The following is a 10,000-nucleotide window of genomic DNA, read 5'->3' as shown; positions in this document are numbered from 1 at the left end:
GAGCGTCGAAAAGTACGAAACCTTGTCCGAAACGTATTTCCGTATCGTAGCATTATCTCCTCGTAGCGGCGCTACTCGCCGTCAAGTGCACCGGAGATACCGCCGGCTGGCGAAGGACTGGTGAAATAATTTCGTCGTCCGGGATGGTGTCGCCCGTCCCGGATGTTGCCGTTACCGTCCCCTAAGTTGACGCCGGCCTGTTATGTGGTGCCGCACACTAAATCACCGCCCGTAACGAGCCCGTCTCGGTGCCGCGCGCGTGATTTAGATCGGTCGAGTGTTCCGTACGTAATCGCGGTCACCGCAAGCTTGCGTGTTGCGTATCATTCCGTAATTAATTCGAAATATATGTCTCCGACACGTGGGTTTGAGAGACACGTTTCGAGTTGGTAATCGGACCAGCGCCCTATGTCGAGCGAGCGCCGATAGTAAAGTAACTTTTGTCCTGAAACGTTTTACGTAGCTCTCCTTGTTGCGGCGCCGTAAATCGTCGTTAAGTGTTCCGGAGGTACCGCCGGCGGTCGTCTGACTTCGAAGATCATTCGGTCGTCCGGAGGTGCCGCACGTACCGGAGGTGTCGCCGGTCGGCCGTGGTTCCCGGAGGTGTCGCCCGGCCCGGAGGTGTCGCCGTTCGGCCGTGGTTCCCGGAGGTGTCGCCCGGCCCGGAGGTGCCGCCACTACCCTTGAGGAGCTTCAGCTCCTATTGGGGAACCTTGTCTCCATATACGGTTAGAAAGTTTTATCTAGTTACTCCCGCCGTTTTATTTAATCCGCGCTTCTTGCAATTTCTTCACGTTGACATTCCAAGCACTGTGCTAAATCACATTGCTTCAACAAACCCCTCGAGGGCCAGCGCAATGCTTTGTTTACTTCGACAGTCGTATATTCCCCCTAAAGTCCGTTCCAGTTCCTGAGCTTATCGTTGAATGGCGGGCCGAAGAGTACCCGACCACGCGGCTTCGCTCCGCCACGAAGCCACGCAGCACGGAAGATCCGCGGGATAGCCCAAGGCACGGTACCTACTCGGAATCCCCGTGACCACGGTCTCGAACGCCGACTCGTTCACACCTCGCCCGTCCCTTCCCTTCCACCATACCCGCTTCCTCCCTACCAATCCCGACCAAGCCCGACACGCCCCGCTCCTCAGAGCCAATCCTTATTCCGAAGTTACGGATCCAATTTGCCGACTTCCCTTACCTACATTATTCTATCGACTAGAGGCTATTTACCTTGGAGACCTGCTGCGGATATGGGTACGAACCGGCGCGACACCTCCACGTGGCCCTCTTCTGGATTTTCAAGGTCCGAGGGGAAGATCCGGACACCGCCGCAACTGCGGTGCCCTTCGCGTCCCAAACCCTATCTCCCTGCTAGAGGTTTCCAGGGAACTCGAACGCTTATACAAAAAAGAAAACTCTTCCCGGATCTCCCGACGGCGTCTCCAGGTCATTTTGGGTTACCCCGACGAACACTCTTACGAGGGCCCGAATTGTATGCGGTTCCGCTGCCGGGTTCCGGAATAGGAACCGGATTCCTTTTCGCCCGACGGGCGTGTGTCTTTCGTATAAAATTTATTATTATTTCTCGACACTCGAGTATATTGTACGCCGTCATTGACATAGGATTTCTCCTAGGGCTTAGGATCGACTGACTCGTGTGCAACGGCTGTTCACACGAAACCCTTCTCCACGACAGTCCTCCAGGGCCTCGCTGGAGTATTTGCTACTACCACCAAGATCTGCACCGACGGCGGCTCCAGGCAGGCTCGCGCCCAGACCCTTCTGCGCTCACTGTCGCGACCCTCCTACTCGTCAGGGCTTCGTGACGACGCGAGAGAAGACTAACGCCCGCTCCCGGTTGCCGCCCCACTTGCCGCTGACGGCAGAGTATAGGCTCGACGCTTCAGCGCCATCCATTTTCAGGGCTAGTTGCTTCGGCAGGTGAGTTGTTACACACTCCTTAGCGGATTCCGACTTCCCCGGCCACCGTCCTGCTGTCTTAAGCAACCAACGCCTTTCATGGTGTCCCATGAGCGTCGAGTTGGGCGCCTTAACTCTGCGTTTGGTTCATCCCACAGCGCCAGTTCTGCTTACCAAAAATGGCCCACTTGGCACTCTGATCCGAAGATGTTCGTGGCTTCATAATTCAAGAAAGCCAGAGATCTCACCCATTTAAAATTTGAGAATAGGTTGAGGTCGTTTCGGCCCCAAGGCCTCTAATCATTCGCTTTACCAGATGAGACTCGCGCGCGTTCCGTGCGGAACGGCCGAGTGCCAGCTATCCTGAGGGAAACTACACAAACACGCTCCCCCTCTTAATTCGCGCAGCATTCTCTGGGCGCGCGTTCGCCAACGTTTTACACCCTTGTGCGCTTCTCCTCCTCATTATTATTATTATTTCGGTGTGTCATTTCAGACGACGCCAGGATTTGCACCGCGGCCGGTCGGCGCGGCACAGACACCTCGGGCGAACGTCCAACGATCGCTCGTACGCCCATTGTAAGCGTTGCACAGGGCACAGGCGACGCGCGCGCCATTCTCTGGTCGCCCGCGTCGTGGCCGTGCGCGCTTTTCGGGCGCATGCAGTTTAGGGGTACTAAAACGACCCTCAGCCAGGCGTGGTCCGGGAATTGTATCCGTGGACCGCAATGTGCGTTTGAAATGTCGATGTTCATGTGTCCTGCAGTTCACAAGTTGACGCGCAATTAGCTGCGTTCTTCATCGACCCACGAGCCAAGTGATCCACCGTTTAGGGTAATCGTTCGAAATTTTTGCGTTCGCGAAGAAACGCGCTTCTCGTTCAACCATCGTGGTCTCTTCTCTCGGACGAGAGAGAGAGAATAATCGTGGTGGCTCTTCGATCAGCCTGTCCGCGCGCGTCCGAGGACGCGCGCGGACCGCCGCCTCCCGCCAGGGAAGGCTACGGCACAAAGATAGAGTTGTGTGTTTCTCGTTCGGAGCGTCTCTCCCGCAACGGGAGAGCCGGGGCGGAAGCTCTTTGAAGAAACCGTCGGACCGACACAGTTGACAGATTGGTCGAAATATCATCGATCCCTTCTCTGTGTTATATATATATTATAATAATATATGGGGGTCCTCTCGCTCGGCACTCGCGGTCGCACACCGTGTGTTCTCGGCACGCTGACCGCTGCCCCGCGACAACGGGGAGGGCGCGCGTCGACGAACGTCGTGGGTGCTGCACACACGCGTGCGCGGGCATAGGTTACCACCGGTTCGCGCTCAACGCCGAATCGACGCTCTGTGTGTGTGTGGCCGGAGAATGCACACACACGAGCGTGATCGCGAAGCGTCTCGCTCCGAATCGTCGTCGAACACCGCCGGGCGCGCTGCTCTGCTTGCCGACTACTTTCAGTCAGAGAGGCGCGACGGCGTCCGTCGTTATATCAAAACACAACAACAAATTCCGTCAAAACCGTTATTTTTTTTTTCTCTAAAAGCGCCTTTTCAGCGCGTCCATTCAGTCGCCGACTGCTGCGAGCGCGCGTCTCTCCCAAAAGAGAGGACTCTCGACGCAGAGCAGGACCTCTGGAACGTTAATGATCCTTCCGCAGGTTCACCTACGGAAACCTTGTTACGACTTTTACTTCCTCTAAATGATCAAGTTTGGTCATCTTCCCGGCAACATCGGCAATGCCGAGACATTGCCGCGCACCAGTCCGAAGACCTCACTAAATCATTCAATCGGTAGTAGCGACGGGCGGTGTGTACAAAGAGCAGGGACGTAATCAACGCGAGCTTATGACTCGCGCTTACTGGGAATTCCTCGTTCATGGGGAACAATTGCAAGCCCCAATCCCTAGCACGAAGGAGGTTCAGCGGGTTACCCGGGCCTTTCGGCCAGGGAACACACGCTGATTCCTTCAGTGTAGCGCGAGTGCGGCCCAGAACATCTAAGGGCATCACAGACCTGTTATTGCTCAATCTCGTGCGGCTAGAAGCCGCCTGTCCCTCTAAGAAGATTTGTTTGTACGTTGGTAGTAAAAACCCGCCAGCCGAAGCCGGGGGCCTTCGCGATACCATAAGGTACGCCTATTTAGCAGGCTAGAGTCTCGTTCGTTATCGGAATTAACCAGACAAATTGCTCCACCAACTAAGAACGGCCATGCACCACCACCCACCGAATCAAGAAAGAGCTATCAATCTGTCAATCCTTCCGGTGTCTGGGCCTGGTGAGGTTTCCCGTGTTGAGTCAAATTAAGCCGCAGGCTCCACTCCTGGTGGTGCCCTTCCGTCAATTCCTTTAAGTTTCAGCTTTGCAACCATACTTCCCCCGGAACCCAAAAGCTTTGGTTTCCCGGAAGCTGCCCGCCGAGTCATCGGAGGAACTTCGGCGGATCGCTAGCTGGCATCGTTTATGGTTAGAACTAGGGCGGTATCTGATCGCTTTCGAACCTCTAACTTTCGTTCTTGATTAATGAAAACATTTTTGGCAAATGCTTTCGCTTTTGTCCGTCTTGCGACGATCCAAGAATTTCACCTCTAACGTCGCAATACGAATGCCCCCATCTGTCCCTATTAATCATTACCTCGGGGTTCCGAAAACCAACAAAAAGAACCGAAGTCCTATTTCATTATTCCATGCACGCAGTATTCAGGCGAAGGTAGCCTGCTTTAAGCACTCTAATTTGTTCAAAGTAAACGTACCGGCCCGACTCGACACTCAGTAAAGAGCACCGCGACGGGATATTAGTTGGGCCGCCTCTCGCGAGGCTAAGCCCACCGGTAGGACGTCCCACATCACGCCAGTTAAACACCGCGAGCGGTGAACCGACGGTGTGCGACACAGATTCAACTACGAGTTTTTTAACCGCAACAACTTTAATATACGCTATTGGAGCTGGAATTACCGCGGCTGCTGGCACCAGACTTGCCCTCCAATGGATCCTTGTTAAAGGATTTAAAGTGTACTCATTCCGATTACGGGGCCTCGGATGAGTCCCGTATCGTTATTTTTCGTCACTACCTCCCCGTGCCGGGAGTGGGTAATTTGCGCGCCTGCTGCCTTCCTTGGATGTGGTAGCCGTTTCTCAGGCTCCCTCTCCGGAATCGGTGCTAGGACCGTGCGATCAGCACAAAGTTATTCAGAGTCACCAAAATAAACGGTGGACGAACGGCGAGCCGCCCGCCACCGATTGGTTTTGATCTAATAAAAGCGTCCCTTCCATCACTGGTCGGGACTCTGTTTTGCATGTATTAGCTCTAGAATTACCACAGTTATCCAAGTAAATGTGGGTACAATCTAATGAATTATAACTGATTTAATGAGCCATTCGCGGTTTCACCTTAATTCGGCATGCACTGAGACATGCATGGCTTAATCTTTGAGACAAGCATATGACTACTGGCAGGATCAACCAGGGAACTTCGTGTTCGGTTACTCGCAAGGAAGTAACTCGCGAGCGAGCCCGAAGACTCGTCGCTAGCTCTTTTTCGCGCGCGCGCGCGTTCGATGCCGAAACACCGACGCGCGCGCGACACGCTCGTATGTGCCATTTTATTTGCCGCCGGTCTTGCTCAGCCGGTCGGCGACACTCTGCTGTGTTTAACGCTATTATGTAAAGCGTACGAGAGAACGACGGAGGCGAGAGTAAACCCCCGACGCCGCCGCCTCTCCTCTTCTTCCTCCTCCTCTCCGTTCAAAAATCCACAAGATCAAAATACTCGTGTTCTTATTCTCCCAAATGTTATGATGCGCGGTCTCGAGAGACCGCGCGATTCACCCTGACGCTAGATCGACGATGGCGATGCTTAGACGTCGAGGACTGTTCTGTCTGGTTCGTACGCGTTTAACCGCACACGACCAGCAATAAGATTTCGCTACGGCGTACAAAGCGAGCGGGAAGAAGCAACTCTTCCCGCAAACTCGTATCCGTGGAGTAGATGCTCGGTAAGCGCGACGATTCCGCTGCTGCGTACGAAACGAGAGGGAACCGCGCGGCCAACACACTAGAGGCGTGCGCGCCACATAAGAGCCATTCGGTCTTGCGACACCGACTCGTGGCAATGCTGTGCTCGTAATAAATAAGTGTGCGTTAATTTTGCGCGCGTTCGGCGACGAACGAGAAGAGCCGCACCGTAATCCCCGGCGAAGAGGAATACGAGACGACGCGAGAGTCGAACGTACGTTCTCGCGAGACACGCAACCTCCAAGCATGAGAAGACTTGGCGGCGGCGCGTTCTGCGACGATCGTATATTATTTTATATATTCGTGGTTTCCAAATCAAACATTTTATATAAATGTTTTCTCCGTGTCAGAGTCGCGACTCGACAAAATCCGTTCTCGACCTGTTCGGGCGATTCTTCGTTTGTCAACGTCGAGAGCGCGACACGTACAATATTAATCTCTCCTACCTCTTATAGTACCCAACCGACCGGCCAAGCGGTCGGCGACGGTACGGAGAGCGGTCGAATGTCACGTCCGGCTTCATTACTATGTCCGGGTATGTAAATTTTTTTCCATCTATAAGAAATAAATCCTAAAACTATCAAACATCATTTGAAAAGCGCGCCAAAGCCGGCCATAACGCTTAATTCCGCCTAGAAACTAAGCGTGGCGCTTCGTAGCGCCTAAGGGTCTCCCACCACGGTGAGAGCCCCTACTCCGGAGGGTTCCCCCTCTCCAGGCCGCCGCAGGCCCGAGCCGCCGAAACGAAGGACCTCAGAGCAGTCCCGAATTTCGTCAGTTCTCTGCGCGACACCGAACAGTACAGTCGCACTTCTAAATTCTAACTCTGAGTCCAAATTCTAACTCTAATTCTAAAATTCTAATTCTAAGTATAATATCCTAACTCTAAAATCTAAATTCTAAGTCTAAGTCTAAATTCTAAGTTCTAGTTTCAAATCCTGTACTACTATACGAATAAATCAGTGTATTCATGTGTGAAAACTAGTGTTCAGTACTCTTCAAAACTTCCACTCCCGTGTTAAAATACGATAGCGTTTAAATCTGTCATACGGCATTTGAATTCAGAATAATTTAAACTGTTTTGGAGCGGACCACCGCTCATCACAGTTAGAATTAACATTCTCAGCATTTGCCAAAATAAGGAATTGATAGTGAGGTCCGCCGCATATCAACCCTCCTTATTTGAGTAATCATTCAGAGGATGCATCAAATTCAATATGCCTAAGACGCGACGCGCGGGAAGGAAGAATCAACTACGAAAACTAAACCGACTCTATCGTGAATCAGCGACCGAGGAATATTCTCAATTTCTCGGAGTGGAGTATCAGGCCGATCCTGAATACGAAGACATTTTCAACATTAAAAATAATAACAACGACGAACATTTACAGTGGAAGTGCATACCAATAACGTTCCAACCACGACGCCTGCCGCCGCCAAACATCCCAGTGAACGACCCTCGCCGCACGCACTACCTCCAAGTACGAGCCGACACGATCAAGAAAGTGCTACTAAAGGTAAGTGAAATTCATGTTAACCTAAGGAATCGCGCGTGTTAGCAAATTCAGAGACGGTTCTACCACGTGGAAGAGAACATTCTAGAAAAATCTTCGACGCATTTTTCCTCTTTTCCATCGTCACTGCGGAAGCTATAAAAAAAAGGGTCAGGCTATAAAACTAGGGTCGTCCACTGCACACGGTACAACTCTCGAACTTCTAACACGGAAAAACGCAAATAATTCAATCTCTTAAAAATCTTCGTGTCTCAAGAAATAACTTCGTAAATCCGTACAACAAAGTAGTCATTTAAACAATAAACAATTAAGAACACTCTCGATTTACCGACAGTATACCGACACACGTTCTTTTACCAACATTACCGACATTATACCGACACACTTTCTTTTACCAACATTACCGACATTATACCGACATACGTTCTTCTACCGACGTTACCGACAATATACCGACGTACGTTCTTTTATCGACGATCTTACCAACGATTTACCACCGGCTTTTACCGACGGCCTTTACCGACAATCGTTACCGATAGTTGCCGACGTTATATCGACGCCACATCGACTCACTTTACCGACATTTACCGACTTCTCGACAACGTCCGGTCTCATCAACCATCTACGAGCGAACAACGCATGATCTTTTAATACAACTAACGTGGCAGGTATCGATGTGCCCAATCCCCTTTAGAGGTGTAACCCCTCTTCCAGGAGTTAATCTCCTAATACCTCTCGAGCCTCCGTATTACTGTCAAGTCGGTATCGGGTACATTCATTTTGAAACTAAAGCCGCTCTTTGTCTTTCATGCTTCGCCACGTTACCTCGAACTTCTCAATTGTTCTGGACACGGATCCGGAAACATAGCCTAACCATAGGTGGATTATTAGTTGGGATAGTTTGCGGAACTTGCAGCAACCGCCTCACCCTCTCACGGGCGGGTGACCTATGCGAACTTTGCGAGTCTATATACGAAGACTACTCGCTTAACCCAGATAGCGTCCCGGTGAGGATAGAAGACGGAACCACGATCATAACTGTAGAATTACAGATAGGCTCTACGCCGTAACTGCTACTTTAAGGGTAACACATTCTTTCCCTTTCCTCCGCATCGTGCAACCTTTGTCGGAAAACCCTTCGTCGTGGGTATCCCCGGAAAAATTTCCGTAATACGACGTTGTCTCGCGCAATAGTTCGAGTACGTGCAACGCGAATCATACACTCGCGAATAACACGCCGCGACTGCGAACGGGACGTAACACGAAACACGCCGGAGTGGCGAGAGACTCGAGAAAGTACGTTTACGACTCGTCCGGACTCGCTCGACTCGTTCGACGCGCCGAGCGCGACGTATCTCTTATAGTACCCAACCGGCCGGCCAGGCGGTCGGCGACGCACGGTCCTACGCACGGCCGTATGCGAGCGCGAAAGGCGCGTTCAATCGAGACATTGTCGCGGAGAGCGAACGTTCGAAAAGGCCTATTGTACAATAAAATATTATAACGATAGCCGTATGGCGAATGTCAAACAACGATAATTAGCATTAATTAAGAAGGAAACAAACGAAATGCCGGGACAATAAGGTATAAGCACCGACGGTACCTCCGGGCCGGGCGGCACCTCCGGGTCGGGCGGCACCTCCGGGAACCTCCGGGCCGGGCGACACCTCCGGGCCGGGCGACACCTCCGGGAACCTCCGGCCGGGCGGCACCTCCGGGCCGGGCGACACCTCCGGGAACCACGGCCGACCGGCGACACCTCCGGACCGGGCGACACTTCCGGGCCGGGCGACACCTCGGGAACCACGGCCGACCGGCGACACCTCCGGGACGGGCGGCACCTCCGGACGACCGAATGATCTCTCGAAGTCAGACGACCGCCGGCGGTACCTCCGGAACACTTAACGACGATTTACGGCGCCGCAACGAGGAGAGCTACGTAAAAACGTTTCGGACGAAAGTTACTTACTATTCGGCGCTCGCTCGACATGAGGGCGCTGTCCGATTACTAACTCGAAACGTGTCTCTCAAACCCACGTGTCGGAGACATATATTTCGAATTATTACGGATGATACGCAACACGCAAGCTGCGGTGACCGCGATTACGGTACGGAACACTCGCCCGATGCGAAATCACGCGCGCGGCAACCGAGACGGCTCGTTACGGGCGTGATTATACGTGCGGCACCACATAACGGCCGGCGTCAACTTGGGGACGGACGGCACCTCCGGGACGGGCGACACCTCCGGACGACCGAATGATTTCACCAAGTCCGTCGCCCGCCGGCGGTACCTCCGGGGCACTTGACGGCGAGTAGCGCCGCTACGAGGAGATAATGCTACGATACGGAAATACGTTTCGGACAAAGGTTTCGTACTTTTCGACGCTCCGCACGACCGCGCGACACGATTATTACGATATCTGCTAATTCCCGGCTACCACTCGTCGGATGCACAATCTTCGAGATTCTACGACCGATACGTGGACGAATGCAGGCAGGATGCCGATAAGCGAAGCCGGAGTGTTTGCACGAATAAACTTTCCGATGCGTCCTCATT

At 52.7% G+C, this 10,000-nt stretch overlaps 2 non-coding genes and 1 pseudogene across 2 annotated transcripts; all 3 read right to left on the bottom strand.

Annotated features, from left to right (window-relative positions):
- Nucleotides 1-1,212: 1,212 nt before the first annotated feature.
- On the bottom strand, nucleotides 1,213-2,368 carry LOC146720986 (large subunit ribosomal RNA; annotated as a pseudogene).
- Nucleotides 2,369-2,601: 233 nt separating this feature from the next.
- LOC146720985 (5.8S ribosomal RNA) lies at nucleotides 2,602-2,756 on the bottom strand. The gene has a single exon (XR_014925821.1). It is a non-coding gene; the product is annotated as a 5.8S ribosomal RNA (ribosomal RNA).
- Nucleotides 2,757-3,554: 798 nt separating this feature from the next.
- Nucleotides 3,555-5,381, bottom strand: LOC146720984 (small subunit ribosomal RNA). Its single transcript, XR_014925822.1, has one exon. It is a non-coding gene; the product is annotated as a small subunit ribosomal RNA (ribosomal RNA).
- Nucleotides 5,382-10,000: the final 4,619 nt, after the last annotated feature.

The sequence above is a fragment of the Nylanderia fulva genome, unplaced genomic scaffold, assembly GCF_048542155.1.
Source record: "Nylanderia fulva isolate GAGA-0341 unplaced genomic scaffold, ASM4854215v1 Scaffold571, whole genome shotgun sequence".
Lineage (NCBI taxonomy): Eukaryota > Metazoa > Arthropoda > Insecta > Hymenoptera > Formicidae > Nylanderia > Nylanderia fulva.
The sequence above is the reverse complement of the archived record's forward strand: the minus strand, read 5'-3'. Positions and strand labels throughout refer to the sequence as shown.